Source organism: Schistocerca americana, chromosome 4 (genome assembly GCF_021461395.2).
Source record: "Schistocerca americana isolate TAMUIC-IGC-003095 chromosome 4, iqSchAmer2.1, whole genome shotgun sequence".
Classification (NCBI taxonomy): Eukaryota; Metazoa; Arthropoda; class Insecta; order Orthoptera; family Acrididae; genus Schistocerca; species Schistocerca americana.
The window spans coordinates 679,512,221-679,524,724 of NC_060122.1; positions in this window are offsets into that span (position 1 = coordinate 679,512,221).

Sequence of the window (12,504 nt, forward strand, 5' to 3'; positions counted from 1 at the left end):
TCGACGACCAGTCCACCCGTCATGAAATGTGCTATTCAATACCGCTTCAACCGCACGCGAGCTATGTGCCGGACAATTATCATGTTGGAAGTACATCGCCATTCTGTCATGCAGTGAAACATCTTGTAGTAACATCGGTAGAATATTATGTAGGAAATCAGCATACATTGCACCATTTAGATTGCCATCGATAAAATGGGACCAATTATCCTTCCTCCCATAATGCCGCACCCTACGTTAACCCGTCAAGGTCGCTGATGTTCCACTTGCCGCAACCATCGTGGATTTTCCGTGGCCCAATAGTGCATATTATGCCGGTTACGTTACCGCTATTGGTGAATGACGCTTCGACGCTAAATAGAACGCGTGCAAAAAATCTATCATCGTCCCGTAATTTCTCTTGTGCCCAGTGGCAGAACTGTACGCGACGTTCAAAGTCGTCGCCATGCTATTCCTGGTGCATAGAAATATGGTACGGGTGCAATCGATGTTGATGTAGCACTCTAAACACCGACGTTTTTGGAATTCCCGAGTCTCGCGCGATTTGTCTGCTACTGATGAGCGGATTAGCCGCGACAATAGGTAGAACACCTACTTGAGCATCATCATTTGTTTCAGGTCGTGGTCGATGTTTCACATGTGGCTGAACACTTCCTCTTTCCTTAAATAACGTAACTATCCGGCGAACGGTCCGGACACTTGGATGATGTCGTCCAGGATACCGAGCAGCATACATGGCACACGCCCGTTGAGCATTTTGTTCACAATAGCCATACATCAACACGATATCGATCTTTTCCGCAATTGGTAAACGGTCCATTTTAACACAGGTAACGTATCACGAAGCAAGTACCGTCCGCACTGGCAGAATGTTACGTGATACCACGTACTTATACGTTTGTGATAATTACAGAGCCATCTATCACAAAGCGAAAAAAGTTGTCCAACTAAAACATTCATATTTCTTTACGTACTACACGAATATGTAATAAAAATGGGGGTTCCTATTTTTAAAAAACGCAGTTGATATCCGTTTGACCTATGGCAGCGCCACCTATCGGGCCAACCATGGCGCCATCTGATTTCCCCCTTCAAGCTAGACGAGTTTGGTTCTTTGTAGTTTTTTTTTCGTTTGATGCTTATTTCGTGAGATATTTGGACCGGTCACTATCAATGGATGTATGTGGTTGATTGTGTGTTCGTGAGAGTGCCTGCTACGCATACTGTACATACTATGAATGTAACTTAGATTGCAATTAATGTCTGTACACTATGTATGTCAGTTATTTTAGTTCCTTTAACGCTACAGGTCTTACAAATAACGATCATCCAGAGCAGGCACCTCTTGTGTCCGGTTGGCATCGTACTGATGAAAAGCTATATCAGCTTACGAGTATTGCACGGGTAGTGTAGATGCTATTTTCACTTCAAATTGGCTTAAAGTACGTTGAATACAACTGGTGCCACGTCGCTGACAATGGTGGAGCTTTCATTCTTCTCATGCACACATGTTTCCAATTTTCTGTTGAATGGTTTCGTAAGTTCTGGTCTATATTCTGCGAACATTCTAAAGGCAAAAGCAGAATTCGTGCAATTATTTAGTCGCATATGTGGGTAGGGAAACCGTGGTCAGAGGATAGTGTATTTCATTGTTGCTCGAATCGTCTACGGTCTCTGGTTCGAAGCCAACCACCGCTTACATTTTGATTAACAATCAGCATTAGGCGGCTGAAAACTTCTGGCATAATCAGTCATCCTCATCCTATCAAGGGTTTTTTCAAATGGGCGAAGGAATGGATAGAAGTTCAGGGCACTCTCTTGTCCTTGGGGTGGGAAACTGCCCCTAACTGCGGAAGAATCAGCAGTGTTTAACGGCATGGATAATGAACGAAAGGTAACGTTCTACGAGTCGGGACGCTAGAATATCTGAAATGGGAGGTACGAAGGCTCTGTCTACATATAATAGGTGTCATTGACGTGAAATTGAAGGAAGACAAGGATTTCTGGTCAGATGAGTATAGGTCAGTATCAACAGCAGCAAAAAATGATATAACGGGAGTAAGATTTGTTGTGAATAGGGAGGAATGGCATGTAGTGTGTGCTGGGAACAGTTCAGTGACATGGTTGTTCCTATCTGAATCGATAGCAAACCAACACTGGTAACGATAGTTAAGGTATACATATCGAAGTCACAAGCTGAAGATGAAGAGATACAGAAAGCATATGAGGATATTGAAAGATTAATACAGTACGGAAAGGGGAGATGAAATCAGTCATGGGGGACTGGAATGCAATTTTGGGAGAAGGACTAGAAGAAATGGTTACATGAGGATATGGGCTTGGGGCAAGGAATGAGAGAGAAGAAATATTAACTGAGTTCTGCAACAAATTTCAGCTAGTAATAGCGAATGTTCTGTTCAAGAATCACAAAAGGAGGAGGTATACTTGGAAAAGGCCGGGTGATACGGGAAGATTTCAGTTAGATTGCATAATGGTCAGACAGAGATTCAGAAATCAGATATTGGATTGTAATGTATACCCAGTAGAAGATATAGACTCAGATCACAATATAATATTGATGAAGTGCTGGCTGACATTTAAGAAATACTCAGAAATAAAGAAGTTGGTTACAGAAGTACCCAGGAATGACGAAATACGCTTGAAGTTCTCGAAGGCTGCAGATACACCAGTTAGGAATAGCTCAATAGGCAGTACAGTTGAAGAGGAATGGACATTCCTAAAAAGGGCAGTTACGGAAATTGGGAAGAAAAACATGCGTACAATGAATGTAACTGCTAAGAAACCATGGGTAACAGAAGAAAAACTTCAGTTGATCGAAGAAAGAAGGAAATAACAAAAATTTCGCTGAGGAATGAATTAAATACGAATTGGAAGGAAGATAAGACGAAATGGCTGCATGAAAAATGTGAACAAATAGAAACAGAAATGATAGTCGGAAGGACTGATACAGCATATACGAAAGTCAAAACAACCTTCGGTGAAATTAAAAGCGAGGGTGGTAACATTAGGAGTGCAACGGGAATTCCACTGATAAATGCAGAGCAGAGCGGATAGATGGAAAGAGTACATTGAAGGCCTCTCTGAGGGGTGAGAGTGGTCTGATGTGATATAAGAAGAAACAGGAGGCTATTTAGCAGAGATGGGGGGTTCAGTATTTAAATCAGAATTTAAAATAGCTTTGGACGACTTAAGATCAAATAAGCGATAGATAACATTCCATTAGAATTTCTAAAATCATCGGGGGATGTGGCAACACAACGACAAAAATGGCTCTGAGCACTATGGACTTAACATCTGAGGTCCTCAGTCCCCTAGAAGTTAGAACTATTTAAACCTAACTAACCTAAGGACATCACACACATCCGTGCCCGAGGCAAGATTCGGACCAGCGACCGCAGTAGTCGCGCGGTTCCGGACTGAAGCGCCTAGAACCACTCGACCACCGCGGCCGGCAACACAATGACATATCACGTTGGTGTGAAGAGTGTGTGAGGCTGACGACATAAATTCCGACTTTCGGGAAAATGTCATCCACACAGTTCAGAAGACTACAAGAGCTCACAAGTGCAAGAATTGTCGCACAATCAGCAGAATAGCTCTTGCATACAAGTTGCTGACAAGAATAATATACAGAAAAATGGAAAAGAAAATTGACGATGTGTTAGATGACGATCAGTTCGGCTTCTGAAAAGGTAAAGGCATCAGAGAAACAATTCTGACGCTCCGGTTCATAATGGAAGCAAGGCTATAGAAAAATCAAGACAGTTCGTAGGATCTTTTGACCTGGAAAAAGCGTTCGGCTGCGAAAAATGGGATACGATGTTCCAAATTCTGAGAAAAATAGCTATAAGCTATAGGGAGAGACAATACCTACAAGAGCTATGGGGGAATAATAAGAGTTTACAACCAAGAACGAAGTGTTTGAATTAAAAATGGTGTAAGACACGGATGTTGTGTTTCGCCCCTGCTGTTCAATCTGTACATCGAAGAGGCAATGATGGAAATAAAAAGAAGGTTCTGGTGTATGATTAAAATTCAGTGTGAAAAGAAATCAATGATACGACTGGCTGATGACATTGCTATCTTCAGTGAAAGTGAAGAAGAATTATATGATTGCCGGAATAGAAATAACAGTCTAATGAGTATAGAATATGGACTGAGAGTTAATCGAAGAAAGACGAAACGAAAGAGAAGTAGCAGAAATGAGAATAGCGAGAAAATTTACATCTAGATGGATGGTCACGAAGTAAACGATGTTAGGGAATTCAGCTACTTGGGCACCAAAATAACTAAGCACGGAGTATGGAGGACATCGAAAGCTGGCTAGCATTGTCAGAAAGGGCCTTCCCGGCCAAGAGAAATCTACTTGTATCAAACATAGGTCTTATTTTGAGGAAGAAATTTCTGAGAATGTACGTCTGGGTGTTAAAATTAGATGAACTGATAAGGTAAGGAATCAGGAAGTTCTGCGCAGAATCGGAGAGAAAAGGGATAGGTGTGAAACAATGAGAAGCAGAAGGCACAGGATGATTTGGACATCTTTTAAAACATCAGGGAATGATTTCCCTGGTACCAGAGGGAGCTATAGAGGGGAAAAAAGTAGGGGAAGACTGAGATTGGAATACATCCAGCAAATAATTGAGGACGTATGTTGCAACTGATACTATGAGACGAAGAAGTTGTCTCAGGAGAGGAATTCTTGGCGGGCCGCGTGAAACCAGTCAGAGAATTCGGTAGGCTATCGCTTCACTGTCCGAGCGACGATTTTGTTTGTGGGTCTCCGCCAGCAGTGCACGTGAGGAATTTTCTCAGTGATAAGAAATATTTGTCGTCGAAATATTGGGCGATAATGGGGACAGACTCCGATGCAGCACCTGGTTATCTTACCACAGGGCTTGCCCGCGCTGGCCAAAGTGCTTTGTTGCACTGTAACATTTCACATGTGCATTTATCGGTGGGTGCCAAAGAAATTCCTTGTACATTAAATGTTATTAGCATCTTGATTCATGGTGTAGCACAATCGTGTTTTACTTTGTCAACGTCGCGTCGAAGCAAGACAAATTTTTCTGCTTCTGAGAAGTGAACAGCTTCTGTGATACTGGATTCAGTCAGCTCCTCCAAAATCTGAATCGTCTGCAAAAGCGAGGTATTTTCTTTCTTCAATTCCGCCTCTAGCAAATCAAAGTCCGCCGGCCGGGACGACCGAGCGGTTCTAGGTGCTACAGTCTGGAACCGCGCGATCGCTACGGTCGCAGGTTCGAATCCTTCCTAGGGCATTGGTGTGTGTGATGTCCTTAGGTTAGTTAGGTTTAAGTAGTTCTAAGTTCTACGGAACTGATGACCTCAGAAGTTAAGTCCCATAGTGCTCAGAGCCATTTGAACCATTTGCAATCTAAGTCCGATTCCTCCCGCTCTACCCTAGAGGCTTTGATTTATACCTTCTTGGTTACTGTTCCACATTCATGTTTATCGAATTAAAGATGGCATTGAACTTTTTATCTAGTGCTTCCGTCTGATCCCTGACTCGTTTTCAATGAGTTTTCATTTCCCTTATGTCTGCTTCTGTTGTTCTTCTCACTCTTCTGTTCATTTTCTGTCTGTTACTACTCTCTTTATGTCTGCTTCGACTCGCTTTGCCCACTCTTCTGGTCGTTCTAGCCAGTGTTTAGCCCAGACTGGAATGTCTCGCATGGTCCCATATACAGGGTAGGTCTATGCAGTTTTAAATTCCTTTTCAAGAGATACGCTAGTCTCACTTTGTTCCATAACTAATGCGGTCCCCTCGGTCCTATGTAACAGAACTGACAGTGATACTTCCTCTTCGGAAAACTGCGATATAGTTTTTCGGGATTTAATAGAATCACATCGATAAGTAATTTTTCTTGAATTATTTAATCGAACACCAGCAGTCTGTCCATAATACAAATAAATAAGTTGGATTTTCATCACTGAAAAATATTGCTCTAGTAAATTCATCAAGAAAAAAATTCTAATAGCATGAAAAAAACCTTCAATGAGAAAACCTTCACATGTAAGGCAGGTAAACAAATCAGTCCCACAACACACATACGCACGAAAATAACCACAGTTAATGGGGGTGCAAAATGAAAGAAGGGCACTCTAAGTTGCAATTCACTGTGCCGCTGTAACTGCAGGACACTGAGAAAACCAAGGGAAAGTGTCCTGGAAAAAGGTTACTACAATAACCAACTGTTTCGCATGTGTTTGTGTATCCTGTTAGGAGCATCCAGCATTTGGCTCGAGCTGACGCGAACTATGTTGGACTTTGCCCACTGAAACTAAACCGGAAAATTAGCTATTTTTTATGTGCGTGCGGAAATCAAACTTAACGTATGCAGATATTACTTCACTGCTAGCGTGACACATTTGATATGAATAATATCGCAACAACAGGCTCTAGATATCAAAAATAAGGTTATAAACTCGCGCACTAATGCATCAAGCTACAAAACGTGTGAGTATCAGGCTTTATTTTCACCCTTGGATCTCATTTATTGAATATAGTGCTTGCCTGCTGCACACATGGAAACCCGTTACAGTGAAGGAACGTGTCGTATATACACTTGGTTATATTTATTGTTTAAGGGACGCCTAAACATGCAGCAGTTAGGAGGAAGTTTCTACTCTCAAAACGAAGATCAAGATTGAGATACAAAGTGTTATTTTTAGATACAGAGTTTATTTTTTCTAATCAAGTGCATAATTGGCAATATAGCACAGAAATTCAAGAAGCGGCAGTATATTATTGTTAACTACTATGGGACATCCACCTAACTGAAAGACCACAGGGTGTAAACAAAATAAGACTTAAAGATCTGGGCAGCTCGCAGTTTAATAATACAGGATGCATATCGAGCCGTGGGTGGCTCGTGTTCGTGCCATCTCTTCTTTAACATCCTGTTTTTTGCCGTACTGCCACCTCGTTATGTTAGTTTCAATTACTTGTATCACTGAGTTGCTGCTTTGCCTGCGCGTGAGTGGCAGCAGCAGCGCTTATCGATATAAGCCCTGCCGTATTATATTTGCTGCACTGCTATTACTTCCCGGTCGTCGTGTGTCGACCAGTCAGTTGGAGCGTGCCAACAATTAGTTCCGACCGGGCAGTGTTTGAGATGGCACGCGGCACAAGTTCAGTCGGGGCGCCATGGCTCGCCTGACGGTTGCCGACACACATGATTGGAGTGGGGACGACCTTGACTGGTCGTCGTTCGGTCGTCTTGCCGTGTATTTGGCCGGCGATCGCTTATGAGTTGGCTGTGTGTGCCGACTCGTGATTCGTCCCTGTTATTGTACAAGGACTGCCGTTAGCATTGTCTAGTTCTTCGTCCAAGTGTTCGTGAAACTGTGTTTAGTCTGTGTGATTTTGACTGAAAAGGTATTTTAAAGTCGGCATACTGGCTCTGAGCAGTCGGTCGGTTGGCGTGGAGCAGCGAGCAATTCTCGGCAGGGCATAGTTTGGCCGGGGCACGCTGGCGGTCTCCACGCGGTGTCGGAGTGTCTGGTGCTGTTCCGATTGCTACGAGGTCCGTGGCTCACCGACCCTGGACACGAAGGTTGAGTTTTTATTTAACCTACCAGCAAGTCCAGACTGTTCACATTGTGTCGTTTGGAGTTCTTTGTCGGCTGTTGGGATAATCCCGCGAGCAACCACGTGGTTTTCAAATTGGAAAATTCTAGCCACCTCCGGTGGAGTTTCACTGTATTTGGTTATGTGAATTGAAGTTGGGTTAGCTGTGTGTGCCAACTCGTGGTTCGTCCATGTTATTGCACAGTCACTGCCGTCAGCATCGTCGAGTTCTTCGTACAAGTTTTCGTGAAACTGTGTGTAGTTTGTGTGATTATGACTAACAAGTTAAATTAAATGTTCTAGGCGTACTGGCTCTGAGTTGGTCTGTTGGCGTGGAGTAGCGAGGAAGGACAGGATAGCCATCACTCGCTCGACGATTGCCGACACACATATTTGAGTAGCAACGACCTTGCTTGGCCGTTTGGTCGGTGGTCTGATTAGACGACGTGTATTTGGGTCGTCCACCGCTTATGTGTTGACTGTGATCCTTTCTCATTGTTGTCCCAGTCTCCGCTGTTAGCATCGTTTGAGTTTTGGTGCAAGTGTGAAGCGGAACTGATCTTGATCATTGGTCTGTTGACTGTCTGCCGGTTGGGTTCTCAGCGGATTGAAAATGGTTGGGCCGACTGCCTGTCTCACTTAAGCGAACGTTAGTGTTTGAATTCCAGACCGACCCTCAAACATCTGGGCACCCTTGTGTGTACTGCCTTTTTTTAAAAAAATTCTTCTTGTTGTTAGTACTTGTATCGCTTCTAACCGATTTTGTTTTAAATTAGAGTAGTTTTCCTCTTAAAGCCTTCAGCCTAGTTTAAAGTACTGTTTCACGTAAGCCCTTTGCCATTTTAAAATTTTTGTAATGTTGTTGACATTTTAAGTCTTCGGCGTTCAGCCGATTTTGAGTTTCAGTTGTTTGCTCTTAAGGCCATCAGCCTAAACTAAAGTATTGTTTCATGTAAGGTCTTTGGCACTTAAAAAAATTTATGTTTTAGAGTTTTAAGTGTTAGGCCTTCAGCCGATTTGAATTCAACTTCTTTACTTCAGCCTAAATAAAGAACTGTTTTAAGATAAGGCTTGCCTTTTAAATTTCTGATTATGCTTGCGTTTCAAGTTATTGGTCTTCAGCCCTTTGTTAAATTAAAGTGGCCTTCAGCCGGTAATTAAGTCCCAAGGATTAAAGCTGTGTGTGTGTGTGTGTGTGTGTGTAATTTTTTTTTTTAATTTTGGGATCTTGTAATGTTAGATCAAATAATAAAGTTTTATGTTCGAGTATAAATTACAGCCCTTATTTCTACCCGTTTCCACAATTTGTACTATCAGTCCTGTCCTGCGGGTTAAGCCGGGCATTTCACATATATCAAATACAACAATTTCGCAAGCAAGATGCGTAACAGACAGTTAAACAAGACCTGTTCAAAAGGTTGATTATGCTGCGGACTGAGTGAAATATATAACTCTCAATTGCAGCAAGTGAGCCTCACTCCAGACGTAACAATAGCCGGGTGGAGACTGCCCTGAATGCAAGCTCTTTCCAACCCAACAGCCTTACTCCGAAAATCAAAAAGGAAGGAAAGAATGAATGACAGAATGAATTCTGCTGCTAATCTGACGCAACCAAAATTTCCCAATGAGTCCGTGCACAAATTACAATTCATTAGGGTGGTACTGATTTCGAACAATTTCTGTTCATTGAACATAACACTGTATGTACGGCACCCACATCTCAAATACCCCATGTTGACTGAAAAGGAGCCGTTGCCACTGTTATAAATCTTTATTAAAAAACGTGACTGGTTACGCAAGCATGACCAGGTAGTTATCTGTATACAAAGTATAAAACAGTTTATTAGAGTTTTGGCAATCGAAGGTGTAACTGCTCCTCTTACGATACATTGGAAATGTTCATTGATGAAATTCGTGCTCCGACCAACTAGCGGGAGAAGGTATACATATATTGTCTTACCAGCAACATTACATTAAAAAAATCTGTCCTGCTGCACTCTATTCACGCCGAGTGCATATTAATGATTCCGACAAATTCAAATAATTATATGCTCCTCGACGTGTAAGAGCACAGCTACTCGTAATTGCACACCAATGGCTATCCTTGTACTAATTATGGCTACAGTCCATGTAAGGCAATAGCTTCTCCCCTAAAGTTTTCAGTTTATGCAAGCTTAATAGTTCGATTCGGTACAATAACTGTCTAACGCGGCAAATAATATTTATGCATGCTGCGCTCCGTTATTAATCTATGTCGTCGCACAAATAAATATTTCACACAATATTAAATGGTTTGAAAGGAATGTCACACACTAAATCCAATTTTTGCTGGTTTATTTTATACTATTCACGTCCTATCATTGTATTAAGAAATTACTAAAAGTCTATTACTTTGGAGTGAAGTTCAGTCTTCCCTGTATGACAATCAATTTAAGACAAGTCCGGATCTTTTCCTCTCGGCTTTACGTAGTGACATACTCGAGGTTGCTGATCTACCTATTTCAAGTTTAATGATTCCTAGCAGATCACAAAATTCACTTAAGTCTCTTTCATAAGAAGTTCTTTCTTCTTTAGTCCCTAAAGTCTATTCTTGTTTAAATAGTTTCATAGTATTCTGTGAGATACTTAAATCTGTTAGCACACTGGACTCGCATTCGGGAGGACGACGGTTCAATCCCGTCTCCAGCCATCCTGATTTAGGTTTTCCGTGATTTCCCTAAATCGCTTCAGGCAAATGCCGGGATGGTTCCTTTGAAAGGGCACGGCCGATTTCCTTCCCAATCCTTCCATAACCCGAGCTTGCGCTCCGTCGCTAATGACCTCGTTGTCGACGGGACGTTAAACACTAACCACCACCACCAATAAATCTTCGTAATAGACCGAATGTTCTAAATCACCACCTTGTGCAAAATTTAACGCTATTCTGGCTCTGAGACAGAAAAATACTTTTACTATTCTTACTCTAAATAGAAATACTACTTTTAAATAGTTAAGCTAATAATAAATTTTCAAATTGAAATTCATTTTAACTGCTGAAAAAATATCCGAGCTATTACTTCTGTTGCAGAAGGCAACAATGATTTTAAACCTTCTTAGTAAAAGCATAGGAAATAAAGAATGTATTTATCCTAAACTGTCTTATTCCACAAATCGTGAAGTCTCTTTACGATTAAACTTGAGTTTCTTACTTCTCTTTTTTCGTAAAGTTGTTCAGTACACGAATCCTCTAGTAAAGGTGTACAGCAAAACAATAACAGTTTTCAGGTTACAGTTCCTTAGTCTATTATCAAATTCTCAACATTATCTTTAAGGTTTTCAGCATAGTTTATCTCAGTTATTAGAATTACTGAGGATCTTCTTCTCTGTCACTTTCCTTCGACTAACAAGTCCACAGGTAAAATTACTTGCATACAAATCTTCAGTTTATAGCACAAGACAATAACTTAAAATTACAAATATTTCTTTCCTTAAAAGAAAAAAAAAAAAAAAAAAAAAAAGCCTTTGTTCATTCGCTTATGATTGGACAAAACATAACTTCCGAGATGAGGTATTCTCACTGTTTTACTGTTTTGAAATGACCTTCATATTTTAATTGCCACTTCTCGTTTAACTTCTTTATGGCAGATGATTTGGGATGAGATCTTAACATGATACTTTATCCAACTCGATAGGTAACAGGTTTAATCAAATGTTTATCATAGTAAGTTTTCCTTAATTTTGCGTGATGCTGAAGCGCAGCACACACTTAGTTAATTAAGGTAGATTTGTCTACAAGTAATGGATTATTAAATGTTGGTAGGTTTTCATTCCATTTGTTTGCTTGACAATTACCAAATAAGATATTGTAAGGGGAAAAACCGGTAGATGAATGAGGTAACTGATTATACACTTCTTCGAACTTCTGCAAATATCCTGTCCAGCGATAGTGTTGGCTGGAGACGTGGGTTCTTATGAATCGCTTTAGTTCCCTGAATACACGTCCAATGGGACTACTTTTCGGACTAAAACGAGAAATCTGAACGTGATCAATGCTTTCTCCACGCAGACACTCTTTCCAGGATCTACACGAAAAATACAAAGCATTGTCCGTTAACAAGGCTTTCGGTTTTCCCACTTGAACTATGTATTTTTCTGTTAATATCTTTAACATCGGCTTTACCCTTACAGATTTTAATGGATACACTTTTACATACTTAGCAAACAGATCGTAAAATGCTAATACATATTTAAAATTACCTTTTGACACTGACAATGAGCCCGTTATGTCACACGAGACTAAATCAAGAATATTGTTGACTACTATAGGTCGTAACTCTGTTTTCGTCGAATAGTTAATGGGCTTAACTTTTTGGCATGTTACACAAGTTTTCAAGATTTTCTGTGCAATGCGCTTCAAATTTGGATAATGTGCATAAGCCGTTATTAATTCAGCACGCTTATAACCACTTGCATGCCCCCATGATACATGTGTGTGCCAGAGGAAGTTTTGTACATAGTCTGAGGGAAGGCAAAATTTCCACTGTCGGAAAAAATCCTTACTTTTGTAGAAAAATATATTGTCGTGAAGGCATTATTTCGTGTTTTGTTGGCTACTGTTACTTTCAGAGAGGGAATGTCTAATAATTTTCCGTTTAGAATCTTGTTCCTGAAGTTTAATAATGTTCTTGCACATGAATTCGATGTCTTTCTCAAATGGAGAGTTCTGAATCAACGTTACTCGAAAGTTGTCACTTTTGTTCACTACAGCATTTGTTCCAACGATACCGCGCGGCAATCGAGAAAGCGCATCTGCGATAACATTATCCTTGCCACGGATATGTCGTACCTCCAACGAATATTCCTGCAAGTATAATGCCCGATGAGTTAACCGTGTGTGCAATAGTCTACAGCTCATC